At 37.1% G+C, this 23020-nt stretch overlaps 1 protein-coding gene across 1 annotated transcript in view; it reads left to right on the top strand.

Moving 5' to 3' along the window:
* Positions 1-23020, top strand: part of IL1RAPL1 (interleukin 1 receptor accessory protein like 1) — a 601327-nt gene that overhangs the window by 544175 nt on the left and 34132 nt on the right. The window lies entirely within an intron of this gene.

Genomic DNA, 23020 nt, shown 5'->3' with positions numbered 1-23020 from the left:
GGTAAGTGCAAACTTCCTGAGCTCCTGATGTCTGAAATTCCAATGTTCTTCCCTGTGCTATTAAAAACACCACATCAACATGCGTGTATAGTAGAACTTGGTGTGTTTGGAGTGTGTTCACCCATTCCCAGTCTGAAAATGTGCCAATTCCTTGGTGTATGAAATAGAAAGCTACAGTAGGTTATAAAAATTTGATGGATGATTTAGGTGGCTATATTCAGCTGTAAGCAATAAACGCTGAGCTCGGCAGAAACTACTAAAGGCAAAAATGCAAGTGATTTACTAGCAATTTAAAGTGCATGAGATTTGTAATGCATGAGGCCCTCAGGCCCATCACTTCTCTTCAGTAATGGGAAACAATATTTTGGTGAAAAATGGCACATTTAATTTCAACCTTGTGCTGTAAAATATAAAGGCAGTCTAGTTTTCTTTTTCTGAGGATGTAGCTGTTTGCATCTTATTCAAATTGCAAGTCAGTGTTGCAAAAAAAAAAAAAGGGGGGGGAGGGAATATTAATGTGCTTTGTGTGAGTTTTGTTATGAAGAAAACATTATTTCAGAATAACTAAAGCAATACAGTTTTAAAACTACTGGTCTAAATGAATCAGATTTTTCTTATGCATGACATATCTGTGTAAGTTCAACTCTATATTGAGCCAATAGAGCTACTCTCTGAAGTGAAAAATAAAAATATCATCTATGCTGAGAAGTCGAATACTTTGTGCAATAAGGATAAATATGTTCCAGCAGAAGGCCTACTCTGATTTTTTCTTGACGCATCAAATGTTCAGTTCACAAGAAAACCTTGAAAACACTGTTCCGCTTTGAAAAATAAGAACGTAAAAATGGTGTCGTGGATCCTTCTGTGAGTCTGAAGGATTAGAAATTTAGGTAAAAAGCACCTTTTTTATTTTCAAATTGTCCAGTGTGACCTAAAGACTGAAAGGTGCATGCAAACTAACAATATCCCATTCAGAGAAAAAGTGGCATTTCAACTCATCAAAGTTAATCGGGTTTTGCCGGTTTTCCTTGGTTATTTGCAGTGTGATCATGTTATCTTAATTCCTGAGTTACTGCACATGCTCTGAAAAAAGTGTTGATGGTAGTCAGGTTCCACAGTCAATTGCAAATTCTCAGTAAGTAACAAGGATCATGTATCTGTTTCCTCATATGACATTAGTAACGGAGCTACAGGGTACCGATAATCCAAACAGGAGCTGAACATTGACTTTCAGTGTGCAACTCTAAAACTGGCAACTCTTTTGCACCTCTGCTCTGTGCAATGGATTGCCCTTCTCCCTGTTCTTTTGCATTGACAGGATAAGCTCTATCATACCTTTACAGAAAGGGTTATTTTAATTTTAAAATATTTGTTATAAACATAACAAATTTCAAAGATAATAAAATATCCTGAAATACTTCTCCTGCATAGATAAATAAATAGAAGAAAATTATAGTCAGTCATCCATTGGCTTATGAAGATTAAAGCTCAGTAGTAGGCAAAGAAGAAATAATGTCTAATTGTTTTTTTCAAAATCTCCAGCAGAGCTTTTGCTTCACTGAAAAGTTGAACCTTTTTTTAACTTTATCACATCTAAACTCTCCCTGAGAAAGTTTCTAAATAAAATGCAAGTTACTTGCTGCTACAAATATTTAGACCAATAGTATAAAGCAGGATGGATGGAGTTAAAGGTACGAACTAGATTTTTATGCCTCTATGATGTATCAGTTGAAACCACGGTAATATATCAATCATTTCTATTCTGATAGTGTAAAGCCTCCTAATTTGGTGAATAAAATCATAGAATCATAGAATCACCCAAGTTGGAGATCATTGAGTCCAACCACAACCTAACCATACTGTCCTAACCCTTTCCCCTCATCCTGTCACCTGTCACCAGTGAGAAGAGACCAACCCCGCTCTCACTGTAAGCACCTTTCAGATACTGGAAGAGAGCAATAAGGTCTCCCTCAGCCTCCTTTTCCCCAGCCTTAACAGCCCTAGTTCCTTCAGTCTTTCCTCGTAGGGCTTATTCTCCAAGCCCTTCACAAGCCTTGTTGCCCTTCTCTGGACCTGCTCCAGCACCTCAATGCCACTTCTGTACTGAGGTGCCAAAACTGAACACAGTACTCGAGGTGAGGCCTCACCAATGCCGAGTACAGGGGCAGGATGACTTCCCTAGTCCTGCTCACCACACCATTCCTGATACAAGCCAGAATGCCATTGGCCTTCTTGGCCACCAGGGCACACTGCTGGCTCATATTCAGCCAATTGGCCATGAGAACACCAAGGTCCCTTTCCATCAGGCAGCTTTCCAGCCACTCCTCCCCAAGCCTGTAGAAAAGGATTAAGTTGTAAAAGAAGTAGTAAATCACTTTTTGTCAAGTGGCAATGTACATATCCACTTAAAATAAAGTATCCATGCAAAAAACCACAGTTGGCCAAGAAGCAGTTTTTGTGTTCTATAATGATTATTTTTTTTCTTATAGTTTTCAATTGGAATAACAAATTGAAAATCACAGAAGCTTCTAAGAGCTAAAATCTCAAGATAAATGAAATCAATCAGAACTTTTCAAGACAATTTTTTATTTGATTTTTTTTTATTTTTTTCATTTTTCACAACAACAAAAAAAATCCTGAGTAATGCTTTCTTTATTAAAAGATTGTGATGGCCTTTGTTTTTTGGAGTAGTTTAGGACCCATTGTTTAAATATTAGAAAACTAATTGAATAAGGAGTTTGGAATGGCCTTACGGGTGGACATACAAAGGGTTTTGATAGTCAAATAAGTTTACTTCAGCTAGTTGTGATTTTATGTCAGTAGGTGAGAACACTTTATAGGACTGCAAGAGAAAAGGCTGCTGTAGAAATTAGATGAAGTTTTGTGGATCTTCAGATGTGAGAGATGTCAGGAAAGAATGAATAGTCACAAATTCCATGAAAGAAAATAGCTAGGTTTAGACATTCTGCATTCATGACATAAGAAGGTGCTGAAGCTGATTCACAATTGCTTTCCTTCAGTTACATGAGAGCAAATGTCATCAGCTAAAGGACATTTTATGCTTTCTTTTCCCTTGAGAGGGTACAGTTACCCAGTGCTTCTACTTTTGACTTCTCCCTTTGTAGAAACATCTAAATGTCCAACTTTTTGAAAGTGTAGAGCTTTTTTTTTTTTGTGAATTCTTTAATATAATTTCCGCTTTTACTCTCCCAATCATCTGTGGAGTCTTCTTTTTTTTTTTTTTTTTTAATTTTATTTTTAATTTTTGTTTCTGTGAGCTATGTGTTTACAGAATTTTAATTCAAATTGATCAGCTCTCAGGGTATTAACAATTACTATTCTTCCTAACTCATACATCAGAGAAAATCTAGAAATAGCAAAGGTTTTGCAATTTATGTCAAATAATTGAAGTAGCACACCTGATAAGGCAGAATATTAGCTCTCTTTATTCAGCGATAAATGAGGACGCAATGAAGTCCAATGCCTTTTGTAATGTAAATTGATTTAAAATTATTATGGAGTCTCTCTTCAGTTGACCATGGTTGCATAGACTTCTGTGGAAAAGAGTTACTCCACTCTGCATCCATATTAGCAACGCTTCTAATGAAGGTAATTGCAGCCATGGCTATGCAGTATATACTTTGAATAAAATTAGTTTCCATACTGTGAGATTTTTGATTATTTTCATGAGCTATACAGTATGACCACATTTTTTTGTTGTTATAATTTTGTAATCTAGAGTCTGACAAAAGAAATGAAGTCCTTTCTATTGCCACTTTGGGCTTATGTCTGCAGTCTTTATTTCCTGGGAAAGTCTTTTAGAGAAATGCTCAGAAGCAACAAATAAGGATTCAAAAACTGCAGTGTTGTGTAGAAGGGACAGGTGAGCGCATGCCTGCCCAAATTCTATCTGGTGTTCAGATTATGGCATATTACAGTAACAGAAGAACCATTCCTGCAAGTGTATGGTCCCCGCAGAACTGTGGTAGTAGCTATGGTAGTATGCCAATCTATTTTTAACTTTCTGTTTTAATAACAGTATAAAATCAATGACATTCCTGATTGTGTACATTAAAATAAATAAATATATTACATAACAAAGCAACAGCAAAAGTAATAACTTTAAAGTGAATGAAAATTTTCATATTTGTTTACCTGAAATCTCCTTCTTTTAATATACATATCACATTCCACTCTGAATTTTATAATGGTGGTGGCCCTCCACCCTAATGTTGTCTTTTCTCAGGAATGGTGTCATATGCATATTTTATTTGAACTGACTCAGGATGTTATGGAAGAATAGAGGAGAATTAAATGTATTTTTATATCTTTCATTCATTCGAATAACACTTTAATAAATGACACTTTGAATATTAATAACTTGAAGGTTTAGCCTTTAATTTAGAAATTTAGAAGTGTAAAGATTAAAAATTTCAGAGTAACTTGCATGTAAACAGTCTGTGTCTTTCTCTCTTCACATGCAACTTCTATTTCTAACCAAAGGGATGAATGTGGGTAGAGCTGGACCTTTTACTTCTAAGCTTTGGTCTCTGGAATCTTTAAGATTACAGTCTTACTGTATTACATTATATTTTTATTAATAATTACTCTCTACGCAAGAAAAGGAACGTCACTAGACAGTAGGAGTAGTAGGAGTATTTTGGAGGGACTGTGATTGACGAAAGGAATTTCATGCTACTATAAAAATCTGTAGTAAATAACAATAATGTAGTTACAATATTAATCCTACTTATCTATATTTTCATAATAATCACTACTTAAATATAATTAATGAAAGAACAGTGTGGTTTACACTAGATTACTTCCTTAATTTGATGTATTTTGATTTTCTGATAGTGTGAGCATTAAAATGGTAATTTTGCCAAGCATATCATATTTACCCTCTTTGAAAGATAGTGCTACTTTACTATACTCAGATATAAGATGTGTCTAACATGGTAAATTATGCTTGATTTTTTTCCCCATGGCTATGTTCTCACTATTTAAATTCAAAATACAAGAAAAAAATGTTAATGTTTTCATGAATAAATAATTCTCAGAATTATTTAAAAAAAAAAAAACAACAGTATTTACTTCTCATGGTGCTGGAAGTAGCCTACACTTTATTTTTGACTAGTATAATTTCCTTTTGGAAATAGTCTTAACATTTTAAGTCCGTTAGTCTTAATTAGGTCATTGTCATGAGTGAGAGTGAGACTACTCTTAGAAACTTTTAGAAAAGGATTAAAGGATTTTTTCTAAAAGTTAAGGCCAATTAAAATAAAAAGCCTGGTATAGTTTTAATCATAGAGGATTTGTATCAGCAAAAATCAATCCTGTGAGATGCTTGCCCGAGTAAACAATATTTTCTTCAACTGAAAAAGTGGAAAAATTGAGTAGGGATCACTGGATACTTAAGCAAATACATATCTGTGTACATCTATAATCTGTATCTAGATTTTAACACCTGTGATAAGAACTATTACAAGCAAGTGCAGGAATGTGAAATATATTTCAAAAAATTCTTTAGTGTTGCTACAATGTCTATTATACCAGTACTGAAACAAGATGATGGAAATTACCTTTTCCCCTTGGATCATTTGATGTCAGTTCAATTCAGCCCTTAATACTCAGTTACCTGTATAAAAATTGTGTTGCCTAATTGATTTGAGTAAGTGCAGCAGAGGTGGAACTGAGATGTTTAAAGTAAAGCACGTTCTTTGTACGCTATTGAACCAGATATTTACTTAGGTGTTATCGTGGTTTCAGCCAAGGCGGCGTTAATGGCACACTGCTGCATTCATTGTTGCTGAGTGATGGAAGTAGCAGGTCACTGGGTGGGGAAGAGCCACTGTCTCTATGGAGTGGCAGCAGGAGGCAGGGGACAGCCTGAACAGCTGGCCTGAATTAGGCCAAGGGTTAGTCTGTACCATCTCCTTAACACTGTTTGGAGTTGGCCAGGGGCAGCCACTGCTCTAGGGTTGCTGGGAATTGGTTGAGACCTTGCAATGCTGATGAGGTATAGGTCAGCAGGCATTTGTACTGTTAGATAGGCGTCAGTCAGTGGGAGGCAAATCATTGTGGTTATCTATATATATATATACATATCAGTCATTCTGAAAGTAATGATTCCTATTTATTTCTATGAAAACTACAACAGATAGAAAGTACAATAAGACTATTCGATAGAGCAAATTCTCATCTACAAAACGCTATTTTTCAATATAGTCACTACCACAAGTTATGCATTTTCACCAACAATGAACGAGAGCATGCATGCCGCATTTGTAACGCTCTGCACCAGCAGAGGTGACCCACTGTTTCACAGCCGTTATGATGGCACTATTGGTGAAATGCACCACCCACCACCTTGCTATGCTCACATCCACTGCTGGTCTCCGCAGACATTCAGCAAGCATCAATGAACATCAGTGGGTGCCATTTTTTTCCACATGGAGGAATTCAGTGACAGATTTTTGCTTCATCTGCACTTCCACGTCAGACGCCATTGTGTCAGACTGCCCCTCTGCTGCTACCTGTCATACAGCAACAAAATGTAATGGGATACTGGTGGCAACTTCAACCCCTATTGCCATACCACCAACATCTGCTTCTGGTGCCACAGGCCAACATCATTAAATGAGAGACATTGCCTTCAGAACAGCCCTTGTAACTGCACTTCCTATGTTCAGTTACAACTGCTAGAACACTAGATTATCCTTTTAGCACCTCAGAATCGGGAAACATCAGCTTCACATTTGGATTTACAAATTATTACATTTTGTCATTCTGTGAGCATTTTAATACTTCTACACTTACGCTGATAACTGCTGCGTAACCTGATTTTGTGGTGAAGACTCTTTTAGTTAATCACAAAGTGGATTCCCAGCATTATCTTCAGCCAAAGGTAGCTTCTGCAACATCAATCCAAATTAGTCTGAATACTGATAGAAAAAAATCCTAAGCAAAACTTTAAATATCACTCTATTTCTGTTGTACAGTGTGGGGACATAGGCTATAAGGAAACAAAAACGTCCACATAGCAGGTGTTATTTATTCCAGTTAATACCTTTCTTAGGAGGTTAATTGTGAATGACAAAGGTGCATGGGATAGGACAAAATGGAGATTGTATCTGAAATGCAAGTCATAGTCCTAACACAAAACATTGTATCACTCTGGTTCAGGAGATTTTAACACCGCTTCTCTATTCTTCTGAAATTCACAAGTAATTCTCCTGATTTTATATTAGAAGTGCTAAAATAAAGATCAAATTGTTCTCAGCTTGAGACAGCGAAGACACTGCAGTCAGCACAGAAAATGCTATTGTGATGATATACACTGTTCCTAGAGTAAAACTCCATAGCCCGTTCCAATTTATTCACCTGTTTTCTCTTTTTCTTTTCTTTTTTTTTTTTTTTTTTGGAAGTTATTGGTAGACAGATAAACTTATCTTGGCCTATAGTATTGTCAAAGTCTTGCTTTTCTGGAGATATGTTGCCCAGAAAAAATCAGAACCTACAGAAATCATCTTTCCATATTATTTTGCTAAGTCCTTTGATTCAGTTTTTTCCTTTTAGAATAAAATCTGTACAGGCTTCTCTGATTTCTTAGACTTGGTGTGTCTCCATGTCCACAAGCTGGTCTGCATCTCAGCAGAATGACAGTGACCGTAGAAATGTGTAATCTGTTACAAGTCACTCACATGACATGTTTTAAATGGAATTTAACCACATACAATAGTTTAACCAATAAAATCTTTGTTCTGTTGGATTCACAATGACTGTGAAATTGGAATTTTCTGAAAGCCTTACAGGTAATAGGTAATATAAGACTAGGTAATATGTCACCTGTGTTCTGTGACATCTGGTTATAAAAAAGCTGGCAGAAAAAAAAAATACTTTTCAGTGAAGTCCTGCATATTTTCTCCATGTTTCTGTACAGCTCTAAGGCACACAGCGTTCTACAGGTTGCATTTATCTCTCACCACTTCACCCAATTCAGATGTCTGGAACAACTCCCCTTTCCCTCTTGCTTTAATACCATTTGTTTGAAATGTTAGGGGATGGTGAAAGTACAAATTTTTACAGAGAAGCTTAATACTGTAAAGAAATCTGTTCACACATTCATGACCAAAGCTCAGGCATTGTGGTTTGAATCTGCCAAGGGTTAAGAAATGAGTGAAAATTTGGGTTGGAGTGAAATAAACTATTCAGGAACATTTAGTGCAACAATGATGCAATAAAATATTTCATTTTGGATTAGCCAACTCTCTTCATTCAGCAAAAAGCAATAACTCACATTTCCTTTCGAGAATGTTTAAATCCTTTGAAGAACATTTCCTTTGTCAAGGTAGGTCAGTTCTCAAAACAAAATCGGAAATATTCACACACACACACACACACACACAAAAAAAAAAAGACATGAAAAATATGGCTCTGATCAAGATAAAGAATCATAGAATTATAGAATCAGCAAGGTTGGAAAAGACCTCCAATATCATCCAGTTCAACCGTCCACGTAATACCAATATTTCCCACTAAACTATGTTCCTCAGTGCATCAAACATTTCTTGAATACCTCCAGGGGCAGTGACTTCACCACTTCCCTGGGCAGCCCATCCCAGTGCCTAACCGCTCTTTGAGAGAAGTTCTTCCTAATATCCAACCTGAATCTCCCCTGGCACAACTTGAGGCCAGAAGAGGAAAGTGTAAAAACACTGTGCAAATCTTAGGGAGCCATAGTGATGGTCTGTATAGTCTGGGACCAGGGCAATTGGGAATTTTGTCCTTTGCAGTTTCCTGAGTAACTGGAAGGGATGTGGATGTGCTGTCACTGTTATGAATGAGAGCTCATACCCTCTACTTAGCCACTGGAAAGACTGTCTTTTTTTTTTTTTTTTTTTTTTTTTTTAAGTTATTAGTAGACAGATAAACTTATCTTGGCCTACAGTATTGTCAAAGTCTTGCTTTTCTGGAGATATGTTGCCCAGAAAAAATCAGAACCTACAGAAATCATCTCTGTCTTTGTTTCAGGAAGACTCTGTACTTTTATCTTACATGACCAGTAACTATTTCCTCTTTCTGCTAACTCCACTCTCTCGGATCTGTAAAGAATTTCCTCTCTCTACCAACAGAATTCCAAATTTTATCCTATTTTTATCACCGTCCTTGAATAGTTCCAGGCAATTTATATACATGAATCTTTTAATTCACTTTAAATTGTTTTCATAGGAGGATAAGAATTAGTAAAGAAGTATTACTAAATAGGTCAAATCCCATGATGTTATTGGCTCTGGATAGTCCTCCAATTTATGCTTCTTTTTTTTTTTTTTTTTTTTTTTAATGGGCTTATCTCACTGTAACTTTTAGAATCTTTATGTGCTTTGTGAATTTAGAAGAAGAGCAAAAGAATTAATATTTAAACTGAATTGTTATCCATACCTCCTCAAGAAGATACAGCTTGAATCTAAGCGAACTAGGGAGATTACTGGCAAAGTAGGCAAAGAAACCATTACCATAACTATTTTATCAGGCAGCTCAGAAGAGAACGAGAATAAGCGTTTATTTCATGGGGGTAAATATTTCCTTCAAAATTCTCCCAAGGGGAGTCTATTTCAATCTACCAATAATGGGGATGCATTCCAGAGAATTATAAAGCTTTACAGTGAATAAAAACTAATTATATACTATTTAATCCAAACACATTTGTCTTGGCATCTATTCAAATCTCTCACATAATTATGCAACTTTGTTTCTGGTCTTCTGGCTAAGCTCCAGTAAAACAAGAGTTTAATATCTACTAAGTAGGTTGGAAGAATGAAGACTATATCCCACACTAAGGACACTGACTTAGTGGTCTGAAAGTCCTCTGCTGCAGTTACCGCATTGCCATGACTACTTTTTCTATTAACAGTAAGAATTCTGCATTCATTTAGCACGAGAAAGATGCAGAAGTCTTGGAGTGGGTCCAGAGGAGGGCCAAGAGAATCAGAGGGCTGGAGCACCTCTCCTATGAGGAAAGGTTGAGGGAACTGGGATTGTTTAGCTTGGAAAAGAGAAGGTTCCAGGAGAACTCACTGTGGCCTTCCAGTATTTGAAGGGAGCATATAAACAGGAGGGGGAACGGCTGTTTACGAGGGTGAACAGTGATAGGACAAGTGGAAATGGTTTTAAACTGAGACAGGGGAGGTTTAGGTTAGATATTAGGAGGAAGTTTTTCACATGGAGGGTGGTGATGCACTGGAACAGGTTGCCCAAGGAGGTTGTGGATGCCCCATCCCTGGAGGCATTCAAGGCCAGACTGGATGTGGCTCTGGGCAGCCTGCTCTGGTGGTTGGCAACCCTGCACATAACAGGGGGGTTGAAACTAGGTGATCATCGTGGTCCTTTTCAACCCAGGCCATTCTACAATTCTATGATCCCTTAACTCCAGAAATAAAATCCTTTCTTGCAGCATATGGGTTGGCTTTTTTTTTTCTTTTCTCATTGTCACTTTCTCCAGCTGACTAAGACTCACTTTTTCATCTCAGCTCTCAGAGGAGTTGCTCTCTGAATACTCCTTTCTGTTTACCATACACCTTTTATATGCGGTCATCTCAAACTCATTTGAGGGTGGAAGACAGGCAGTGTTCACTAGGGTTGGTTTTCTTGATAGTGCAAGCCCGAAATATAGGAAGCACTTTTTTAATCCACAAGCACACAAGCATTCAAATTCCATTTGCTTACTGTTCACCCATAATAAAAAACATTCCAAGGTGACACACCTTTGCGTGCGAGGAGTAAAATGTGCTGTCCTCATGCATTTGTCTTGCAGCAGTAGGAGCCTTAAATAATTTTGTATTTCATTACACTACTACAGCTGTTGAGTTGGACAGTGGTAATGATGAGAGTTATTTTGCCAACCATCAACAGATGGCATATTACTGTATAAAATACGACAGTGCTCTGAAGATGGTGAAATTCCAGACTAGAATGGGAATTTGTCTGTCAACCTGGATTGTACTTCGGCAACTGGTTTCTCATCATGCTAACAATCGTGAACATTAATAAAGCCAATCATTAGTTTTGGAAAAGTTGGTATGCTTTTGGAAAAGTTGGTACCAACGCTTTAGGATACAGTGAGAAGCTCAGTAGGAAGGCAGTACAGAAATACAACATAATATCCATAAAAGCAGAGGTGAAATGGATCATTTTGTGAAAAGAAGCGGGTCAAAATACGTTTGGAGCTTTCCCACTAGATTACAGAAAAAAATGAATCAATATATGGGGCACACAGTGTTCACAGAGCATGGAAATGATAGACACTTTAATTAGAAGTGGACAAAAGACGTATTTATTCAAACTGTAATGAATGTTTTGATTTCTTCACAACAGCATCTTCCACATATTGGAGCTTCTTTATTGCAGTGAATGTGATTAGAAAATGTTTTCCCTAATTTTTATCTTTACTGAATGGCTTTTCTAATTTCGCAAGTGCCTTTTTTTTTCCTACAAGAGCATGCAAAAAGCACTGTAGTCACTACAAGTCAGTAGAGAAAGAGCAGAGGAAGGAAGGGAAAAGGGAAAGGGAAGGAAAGATCAGGGAAATTACAACTACAAAATAATTTCAAAGATATCTCTACCAAAAGCAGGAAGATTTCTGAAACAGAAAAAAAAGTTTTAGATGTGCGATAAGCATGAGAGAAATTATTCTCTTCTCCCGTGAAGCTTATGATCCAATTCCTCCAGCCTATAAACAGTTATGTAAATGCTTAATAGGAGCATATGAGTCATCTGGTAGCTTACAAAGTGTTATGCAGTTTCCTCATGGCAGAATTGCAGCTTAGACTGGAGTGATAACAAGGGTCCTTTTCACTAAGGTTTCACTAGCAACTTGTTTAGAACCCTCTCCAGTCTGTTACCATTCAAGCTTTTATTCTTTTTCTAATAAGTTGCAAGTAAGTTTGCCCTACATCTTATACTGAATTAAACTTGACACCCTTCACATAAAAGCATTAATAAATCTTCCCTACTCTTCACACTTCATTTTGTAGCCTGCCGAAATGAGTAACCTCTTTCAGAAACATACGAAGAAATAGTGAATGAAGGAATAACAATCAGAAATGTAATTAGTAATACTTGTTATCACAGTGACATTTACTGGCTTCCACCAGAAGGAGGATTCATTGCGTTGGTTTGCGTACAAGATATAGTAAGGATAGAAATACACTATGCAACACATCCTACAGTTATATCAGTGATTTGGTTCAGAATGACTAAGCTCTGGTATTGCAGAAATACTGACGACCTCATACAGCCTTTTGCAGCTATACTGCTTTTGGTACTTTAGCTATTATGCCTGCACATTGTTTCACTGTTTAGCGTACCCAAGACTACTCATTCATTCAACTAATGCTGGGGAGTCTCCAATGTGGAATCTCACTGACTTGCTGCCCTTGCAGTTTAATTAAACAAAACAGAGGACTAGAGGATAAAATTGCTTTGAGAGCTGGTGGCAAGTAAATTAGGATGGAAATGTTAGTAACTATCCCTAAATTATACACAACACAGCTAGCAGAGATGGAACTGCATCTAAATTTCAAGGTCAGAAATTTCTGGTAAAAAACTATTTCACCCAGATTGTGTGGGCTTTTCAGCATTCTAGTAGATATTAATTTTTGGAGTCAGTGGAGTTTCCCAAGCTTGCAATGCCATCATCTTGCATATGGACAATCATGCGAGGTCCTTTACACGTTTTTCAGTAAAGATGGAAGTCTGAATTTCTTGTCAGGTTACAGTTTTCACCTCAAAGGCACCCTTGATGTGCAATATGACTGGTATGTCAGTCAGTGATCTTGCTGAATCTCTGGTATTGGGATGTGAAGAGGGAAATCATACTGAAAGATGTGTCTTTGTGAAACTCATACTTGGATTTTGAGGACCATTTTCCCAATCAGGAAGCCATGGAAAAGTTTTCAAGGTCACTAATTTAAAGTTTGTTAGCCATAAAACCTTGGGATTCTCAACTACGTTGCTCTCCCTTATGAAGAGTTTTAAAGCTCCCAGAAATATAGACCAACCCAGGTTGCACAGGGTTTTCCAAGCCTCCTCCTGCAGCACTTGAATTCCTGATGTGCAAATCCTGGGAGAGATTCCAGCATCTTGGCTTAACAGCCCAGCCTTCTTTTGGGACTATCCTGGGCTAACAGCTCTGAGGTACAAGGCTATTCAAACTAAAGAAATAAAGAACAACAACAAAAAAAATAATCCAGGAAAACAGAATGGCAGTCCATTTTTTATCAGAAATCCTGTGTCTTGAATATCTCTGCTCTTCCATCCCACTGGCTAAACTACAGAAATTTAATCGTATTCTAGTTCAGTGTGTCTACTCCAGTAATCGATCATTTTGTGATCAGTTCATTAATAAATCTGTAAAAATTATGTAAGAGATACAAAGGAGTGTATTTTTTGTTTCTGACTAACCGATAAGCAATAATTTGCAGTAAGAATTTTAATTAATATTCTTCTTAGTCAAAGGAAGTGCTAAGTACTCTGCATTCTTCTGCATTCTTTATTTGTCTTAGGGGCTTGCAGCTCTTCAAACAGCTCATCTGTAATATCTTCCTTGTCAATAGAATTTTTTTTTTAAGTGACATTTGAGTCACTAATAGCTTCTCAATAGAAATATCTTGAAAATGAACATTAAAAGCAGATTTTTTTCCTCAAAGTCTTCATTTATGCAGAAAATGTCACGTCAACCTTTTTCTTCTGCCTTGCTGACAAACGCTCTTTTCAAACTTAAATTTCAGTTTCATTCTAATATGTAACATGTACTAATCATATTAGGAATGAATAATTTTATTCAGAATGGCCAACTGCTTCTCTTAGCTAGCTCTAATTTGTAATGCTACTCTTAAAACTGCAGCAGGTTCATCTTTAGAATGAAGAAAAGCAGCTACTGTCTGACAGTTCCCACACATCTTTTTTACAGTGTTTTGCTTTCTTTTTCTCATTAGATGATGTAATTTCAAAATATCAAGTGATCTTGAAGGGACCTAGCAGATCAGAGCCCTCATATCAAGACTGAGGTGTAAGATGTACCTCTGGCTTAATAGAGTTCAGGATGCCCCTCACCTGAGCAGGATGCTGGAATGTTCATCCTGCAGCCATCTCCAGACAAGGAGATTTCTAGGATAGAGAGGAGGGCATGGGATGTGAAAGGACGACAATGGGAACACAAAACACTAGGTGTGTTGAGGGCTTTTGGTTTGAAGATAAAAAGCAATATCTCCCTTCCCCCCAGCTCAACCTTTTGCTGGAATCTTCTTGGCTACTGCTGTGTTGGTTGGCAGGTGCCAGCATCCTGCCTCTAAGAGGACACCTCATTACTGCCATCCAGATTCCTGGTATCCATGGAGAGGTCACATCCTAATCTCAATGACAAAACTCCTGCCCACACAACGGTGATTTAAACATTAAAAACTGGAATACCTTTTACCAAAACACCTTATTGTACTATGTGAGGATACAGGCAGAACATTTTAAAATCAATACTGTGCATCCTGTTAGAACAGACAGATAATTGCCAAAGTGGTCAGCCATATGACCCTCCTTCTAATTATTAGCACTGTTGTAGTTCCAAGCCTGTCGACATTTTCATCATAAAGCAAGGGCTTCTTTCAGGGACTGTGGCTCTGATATCTAGATGTTGGCATTCTGCTATTGAGCACTGCTACTGAGTACAGCTGCTGGGATGCGGATTTTTGCTTTGATTCTGTATGGGTGGCTGCTTTGTTCCTTCCCACTTTTTGTATTTGAACACTAAGAATCCCAAGTTAAAAAATACTTGTCTGCAAAAGTGGAAGTAATTTTGAAGTTTTTTTTTTTCCTCTTGATCTTACTTCAGCTACTCCATAGGACTTCATTTGGAACAAAGTGTGAACTCCACAAAGAGTGTACATCATGCATTTGGGAAATTGGCTGAATATGCAATTGTGCATTACTTTGTGCCTAAGGCCATGCATTTTGGTCTGTTGTATAAATAATACTCATTTTTGTATGTCTGTAATTACCATGTTTTAAAAGGGATGACATTTAGATGCCAAAGGACGGAAAGTAAACACTATACTAAACACTTTCTAAAACTGCATCTTTGCTTAATTAATCAGTAATTGGTAACAGCACACACAAATTATTGCAGCAATAAAAGGCAAAGCTTTTAACTGCAACAGTACACTTTAGATGTGAGTTATGCTAGTGCAAGAGTTAACAAAGCTTCTTCTTCTGCAGACCTGGATTAAAACTCCAGCTCCATGTCACAAGTGATAGTGGGTTTCACAGCTCCTTCATGGGCAATTGTCCACTCTGGAAGCCATGGGTGAGGCATGGATGGAATGAGCAGTGGGGCTGCTGTTTGTATTTACCTTCCATCTCTGCAGAGAGCTGCATTGTCAGACACACTGGCCTCCAATTTGTCTCTATTCCTGTAACCAGCAGCTGTTGTACTTTACATTACTACTGTCACTCATAGTTGCTTTCATTCCTCACTTTGAGGCCTGCAAAAATAGTAGAAAGTCACAGAGTTCTTCATTCCTAGGACTTTGATGGAGCAAGGTGAAATTTTGCTTCACTTTCTTCCCCATACTTCTCAGGATAAACAAAAGGTAAACAAAGTAAAACAAAAATTATGGTATTGGTGGGCTTGCAGCAAGACAAGAATACATCATACAAACAAAAAAGGAAACTCACAGGTGTGCTGGTAATGAGGATTGATGTCCTGCTAGCAGACTTCAGGTATTTGGCTTTGTATCCAGGAGCCCTAAACCTCTCAGGATCTTTGTTGGCAGGACCCTACACAGTGTAACTATAGAAATTGCAAGTAAAGGAGGATGAAGGAGGACTGCAGGCCCACATGGCTGCTACAAGAAGATAAATTATGAAAGTCTTGCAGTTGCCCAGGTTTTCCAGCATTCAGGTCTCTCCTGAGAGAAATGTAAGAGAAACAAAAGTAATCTGATGATTAATTGCTCTTGATTGAGCAAATTATTTTTGAAAAAACATGTTTTATGATGCTCAGCACTGCACCTGCTTTAAACATAGATGGGCACGTCTGGCTTTGCTTCTTCCTTTTGCATCCCTAATCCAGCTAGGCCATTTTTTCTGTCAAGGAAAGGTATGCAACCTAAAGCCAGACCTTGACTAGGCTTTATTCAAGAGAACAAGATTAGTCCCCCCCGCTCCATCACATGTGGTGCAAGAATAGCACCACTGGGTTGAGGATCACAGGCCTTCATCAATCCAGAAAACAAGAGTAAGAAAAAGAATGTTTCTGGGGCTGAGAGTATTAGGCAGGCTTCGGTGTGGAGCAGAAGCTCCCATGAAAAGGAACCAGAGGGAAAAAATGTTGTGTGAGGCAGGAATGCACAGCAAGAATTTGCTCTTCAAACAGTATTATTGTGCTCTTTGTATTGATTGTAGTCTCCGTGGAAATAAATAAGAGGCATTACTTTTGGAGCAATCTACATATACATGACTCAAAAGCTGAGCATTTGCTATGTGAACTCTAATGTATCTAATGATTACACAAACACTGCAATCTCTCTTTCCAAAGCAGAGAAGGAACAGATATTATAAAACCACAGAGTAAAGCTCCATTTCTGTCATTGCTTACTAAGTGCTGTTTAGTCCAGCTAAAATAGCCACAAGATATTGAATAGGTGATAATTTGTATGTAAACTGAATTGCCAAATCTGTTCCTTAAGGTTATTGATATTGTTTAAGTGTGTTCTGACACAGTAAGTTGTTTGCTACAGCTCCCCAGAGTTAAACTCTTTTGGAAAAAAAAAAGTGTGTAATTTATCATTATCTAGAATCCAGGACAGAGTTAGCCTTTCCCTCACATGGAAAGCACTTTCTGGTACACCTGAGCAGGAGGCTGAGGGAAGGTGCTAGTGCTGCAGCTGGCTGCCATGATTGATGTTCAGTGCTTTTTGATATGTACTAACACCCTCGAGAGAACAAAGCAAAACCAGTGTGTTCTGTTCAGAAAGAACAAGATTTATAGCAAAACCTCCATGGTAATTAAGAGATTTAAATGGCTTCATCTGTTGTGTCAATAATCTTCAGGTTAAAAAAATAATTAGAAGAAAAAGTAAAAAAAAAAAAAAAAATTGTTATTTCTACAGTTTGCATGGGTTAAAGAAAGCAAACAGAAAAGACACTATAGCATTGCAAGCATATTATATTACAAAATTATTGTGATTTCAGGACTTGTGGGTGGACTGAGATTTACCTATTATGTACCAGTAGCTCCTTAACAAAATGTGTTTAGTGATGCTGGTGTTCTGCCTCAGAGAAGCTGTCAATTTCATTCTCTTGTTTTGACTTCGGATTTTTGATGGGAATGAAGAAAATGTGAGAGTTGTAATGGCTTGAAAACATCTTATTTGAGTTGTAGAGTAATTCTCCCAGTTTGACAGTTTCTTGGGGGCTCCAAGCCATATACTGAACTCTGAATTTCTTGCTCTTCATGTATTTCTCATCAGTAAGTATTTTTAACAGGAGGCACATCAAATTATTTTCGAATTTTGCCTAACCTAACCTCTCTGAAATGTAAGATAAACAGGAAACCCTTTTTGCTCTTCTAGGAGTCTCCCAAAACATGACCCCCTTGTGACGTGGAACTTCACAAAGCTAAGGTCACAAGAGGCCATCCTGACAGTCAGAGATTGCTGCAGGGCAATGGCACTCATAGGTCTGTGAACTATCTGCCTCTCTTAAAAGGTGTAGAGACAATTAGAGTATTGTTTCCCTTATAGGACTCTTATATGCAAAGGGATCTTCATCTAAGCTTGTTCTTGCCATGTAGCACCATTAAAATGCAAGAGCCATAGCACCATAGTCAAAAGCAGTATGGTCAATGAAGAATAAAGAAACAAAAGACTGAAGAATGCTAAGCTATGCACAGTATAGACAGATTTAAACATAAATAGTTGTAAGACTGTAAAAGCTGAAAAAGAAGTGACATTTGACATTTAAAGCCATCTCTTTGATATTTTTATTGAAGATATTTTGTTATAAAGGATATTTTCTTGTGACGTATCTAAAAAACAGCTAAGCTTTTAAAACAGAAATTGTCATTTGATCTGGCAGAGAGCACAAGAATAAAGAGTTAGAGAAATGCATTTGTCTAAAACAAAAACAAAAACAAAAAAAAAAAAAACAAAACAAAACAAAACAAAAAGAAGAGAGAGAAAAAGAGCGCCTGGAGTAAAAGTTAAGCTTGTAAAGCAATTCTGGTGAATTTGCTTTTCTTTAGTGACTCTTGCTTTATGCTTGTGATAGTTGTCTCCCACTCCACACACTACTTCTGAAGAGAAAAGAATGAAAAATTCTTACTGAACAGCTAATTTATCAGTCTGACATTACCATCTATCACGAGGAAAGGCCTGCTGTTAGGAAAATCAAGATTATTGGTTCAGGGGTTTTGTTTCCTCATGTGAAATGAAGGTTAGTGAGACAATGTACATATCTGAGAGATGTCCTGGGCATTTTAAGCCCAGAGTCCCATAGATCACTTCTTTTTCTGCAGTCTACTGTAGCAATCACTGTTCTCATTGACTGTCTATACCAGTCCTGCTGCTAAAGATCCCATTCCAAACAAAAGGGATTTGAGTTTCTTTTCCTTCACAAACTATGATGCAGTCCGTCAGAAAAGTTTTATACTTTAAGGTTAATCTTAGATCTTAGCATGTATATTTCAGTATAGCACCTTATTAAGTACTACAGACTCAAACAGTTCAGGGCTGGCAGGCAACATGTAAGGAGTGACATACAGACACCTACACTGATTTCTGCACTGTTGAACTGTAATTCAGCAGCTGGAAGCCCTGTGCAGTACAAGGCTTTTTTACAGTGACAGTGAATGACTGCACATGGGCAAATTAGTCTGGCCCTATTGCTGAATGAGAGCTAGTTTCTATGTAAAAACATAGAAACAAAAACAAACAAACAAACAAAAAAAAAACCACACAGAAAAACCTTTAATGAGCAAGACATAAGCTTTGTTTAAAAAACTAAAAATCAGAAATTCTAGAAGTAATTTTTAACCTTTTTAATAAGTAGTGATATCTACAAATTCAGAAAAGGTTCAAAAGCTGATCTTGCTGCAAACCTTCAGATTTTTTATTTTTTTATTTTTTATTTTATTTTGGAGGACTGGTTGTGTGTACTCTGAATTTACACATTTGTGGCCTGAGGAACTCGTTCAATATGTAAGTCTCATGCAATCAACTTTCTGCTTAGTGGCATAGCAGAATAGAGACAAGTCTATTAATGAAAAGATATAGCTTGTAATCACATTCAGCCAGTTTGTATCACACTTGTATGATAGTATTTAGTGCAATGATAATACCCAGCCTTTTCCAAATCTACCTCCGCTGAATTCTAAGTAGAAGAAAATTGCACATTGTGTCTTTGCAATTGTGTAGATGTATGACATGATGACTTGCCAAAGACGTCACAACATACCACTCAGTGACAAGATTGGAATTTATCAGTTCCCAGCTTGCAGTTATATTTCAGAAAACAATATTTTATTTTATTTTAAAACTTGGCCTAACCCACTATATGAAAGATATGATAACACAGTTACAATCTGGTAAAAGGGTACAAGTTATCAAGATACAAAAATAGTCATGCGAACCAGTGGGCAGCATAGCAGCAAGTGATGATTCGTGTAGGCAAGGAAGGAGTCTAGAGGAATCCCTGCAGATCACGCTGCTATAAGGGAAGATTTACAAGTCCCACATGATCCAGTATCATGGTTGAAAGCTGTATGTACACTTATTTTTCTTCTATTTCCTTTTTAGTCATGTTTACAACAAGACTTTGAGAAACTGCCTTAGGATGTGAAACTTCCTTGAAAACATGAACATATTCTACCTACCTACCTGCCTGCTGGGCTTGGCAGATAACATTGGCAATCTAAGTGGGTCATGACTTTGTTAGAAGTATCCACTTCTCCATCAGACCTAGGAATTTAGTAATTTTTGCATCCCTCCACCTAGAAGGCTGAAGATATTTAATCACTACTTTTTCCTCGGAAATGAATGGAAATAATCTTATTTGTGTGTGAGAGATTTTGATTCCATCTGCCTTGGCCTTCTACAGTTTCATTTTGAAGAGTCAATATTACAAATACATGGCATGCTTGTAAGTGTGTAGGTACTGTCTATGCATAAGTGCTATAATTGCTTACGTTGTACAATAAAAGGAAGTCCCATATTTAAGCACACAACATTTCCACTTTCTCGGCTCTCAGCATTTCTAGATGTTGTTCATAGCTCTGAATTCACTCCTTTAACACATCCTTAAGAATTCATTTAGAAAGAGGTTGAGGAAGGTGTCTGATAATTATCACTGCTTCTCACAAAATCGTTGCATTTCCCATGAAGAATCTGTTGAATCTGAAGTTGGAACTGGTGTCATCACAGTGTATGATAACTCGATGATTAAGAGAGCAATTCAAACTGCCCATACAAGATGACATTTCACTGACCGCAAAATATTCTCTTTTTGCTAATTACAACTAGCAGGTTCTTAGCAAGCCAGTGTTTTTAATTAGAGCTTATACAATAAGAATTTGTTTTAATTAAATTAAAAAAAAAAAAAAGTTTAGAAGTTAGGCAGTGCCCTCTCTTGGACAGAGGCTTCCAAAGCAGAAGTTTACAAAGTGCCCCAGATGTTGCCTATTAGGAAAAATGGGCACAAACCACCGTGTTAATCTACTGTACACATTTGTTTGCTGCAAGGAAGTACATTTTGTTGCAGCCCTTCCTTACACTCCAGTCCACTCAAAAGGAAATTGTGCAACAAAAACTATTTCTAGTTAAAATAGCAAAGACCTTTGGGTTAATTTAGTTTGAACTCATCAAGTTAGAGTTGACAGTACAAATTTATCACAAGAAACAGCAGTAATATTTAGTGATATTTATTCCAGTTTTTACAAAAATCAACTCAAATTTTCAGAAGTAAGGATGATGGAGAAATACTTAGTTGAAGTTCGCATTTTAGGTGTCATTTCACTTGTCTTTATGGTTCTCTTTCAAGTTCAAAACAATGGAGTTATACGGAGAAGCTCCAAAGTGTCATTTTCTATTTATCCTTTCTTGACTGTTTTAATAAATGAATGAATTTAAGTTTCATTTAACGACTCCAATCTCAATGGAGTCAAATCTCAAATCTAATGACTCTTGACTTCAGTCTGTTAAAATTAAATAAATAATAATAACAAACTTAACAAAGATCCAGATTAAGACAGAACATTCTCAAGATTTTACAGCATCTCACCACAAAGATCATAGAGAGATGGACTTCCCTAGTAGTTCATTTAAAACTTGCATTTAAGTCCCTTCAGAGGTGAACTATAAAACTGTAATAATCCAGCATTTACAGGAAAATTTAAATTAATGGCATAAAAAGCATTAGTCATACCCACTCAATGAGCATTTACAGTTCTCAGCACATTCCTATGATTTTTTCAGCATGGAAAACAGAGACGAAAATAGTTGCTTGGTGTAAATTGTAAGTGATACCTACAAAATGGCTGACAGGTTGTTTTGTACACTAGCTTAAACACAAAACAAAGTAGCTATTGTATTTATTTACTGGAATTTTATCCACTTTCTAAAAATCTGCAGACTTCTCATAAATAGACTGCCCATATAGAACAGCCAAACTGCATTCTAAACTGTTTTTCTTCTGACTCTTAACTTCAAAGGTGTGCTTCTACTGAGAAATGAAGCCTTAGCATACTTGCACTCATGTGGGAATGGAGCTGGAGTAGGGATCAAGATCTGCATATAATATTGCTCTTCAGGAAATCTTTACCCATTGTGTACATGCACCTACATCTGTAAACATCTCTACTCCAGCAAATAAATAAGCTCCACTGCCCTCTGCTAAGAGCTATAAGCTCAAGAGTACAGACCTCCTCGTTAATGGTCACAGCTGGTCATTAGATGATCACTGAATCTTTCTTGATGACCTACTAATGAACTTCCCACTGGCTTTTTGTGAAGATTGGTCAAGGTAGACTGTATAGGTAATTTATAGCTGAACACCTGGCACGTTAATGGCCTTTGCTCAGCAACTCTAATTTATACAGTGCTATTAAGAGGCAGTACATCCTTCCCAATCTATTTCTCAGGTGAAATATTTCATGTTGAAAGGAAACTTTGGATTTTGTGTTTAAAAAGGTGTTCAAATATTTTATTTAGGGGGAAAAGTTCTTTAAGAATTTAAGAAAGTCTGTTATCTTACAAAGGTTGTTTTGTTGTTCTTATTGTTTGTTTGTTTGTGGGTTGGTTTTTTTTTTTTTTGACATTTCTCCCCTCAATATTTTTTTTTAAGAGAAAGAAAAAAATCAACAACCTATGTATGTTAGTATTTGCCTGTTAGTCTTAGAGGCCTCCACAGTGTAAAAAGCAGCTCTTAGTGGGTGCCAGTTAGCTGCAAGAACCTGGAGAGCTTTGATGGTTCAGAACCCATGGTGCCTAAACTCTGTGAATGCTGGATAAATTGTCCAGAAGCCACAGTTTCTACAGCTGTGATCTTACCAGCTCCTAAGAACCAAAAACTTTCAGCCGTACCCTGATTTGGTAGGAAAGCTGCAGAAAAAGCCCAAGAAGTGGCAGTGATGAGTTAGATAGCACTCTTCCTTCTGACAGTAGTGTCAGCATAGGGGTTATCCATTCATCACAGAACCCTGCTATGAGCTGTGATTACTAGGCATTTCACAGTCTTGAATATATGCTAGACTGGATGACTGTAGCCAATATATTCATAATCCTTCATGGTTTTGTTTTTTCATTTTCACATATTTGTGTGTTATAGTTAACTTATATATGTTGTGCATTTGCTCTGAGAAAGCAAGTTTGCATCTACTCAAATGTTCTGGGAACATTTGGGAAGTTTATCACATCCCATTCTTCATACCCTTGACTATCATTAATTGGTGTCATAATGATCATCTCATGCCCTG

Source organism: Meleagris gallopavo, chromosome 1 (genome assembly GCF_905368555.1).
Source record: "Meleagris gallopavo chromosome 1, MGAL_WU_HG_1.1, whole genome shotgun sequence".
Classification (NCBI taxonomy): domain Eukaryota; kingdom Metazoa; phylum Chordata; class Aves; order Galliformes; family Phasianidae; genus Meleagris; species Meleagris gallopavo.
The sequence above is the reverse complement of the archived record's forward strand: the minus strand, read 5'-3'. Positions and strand labels throughout refer to the sequence as shown.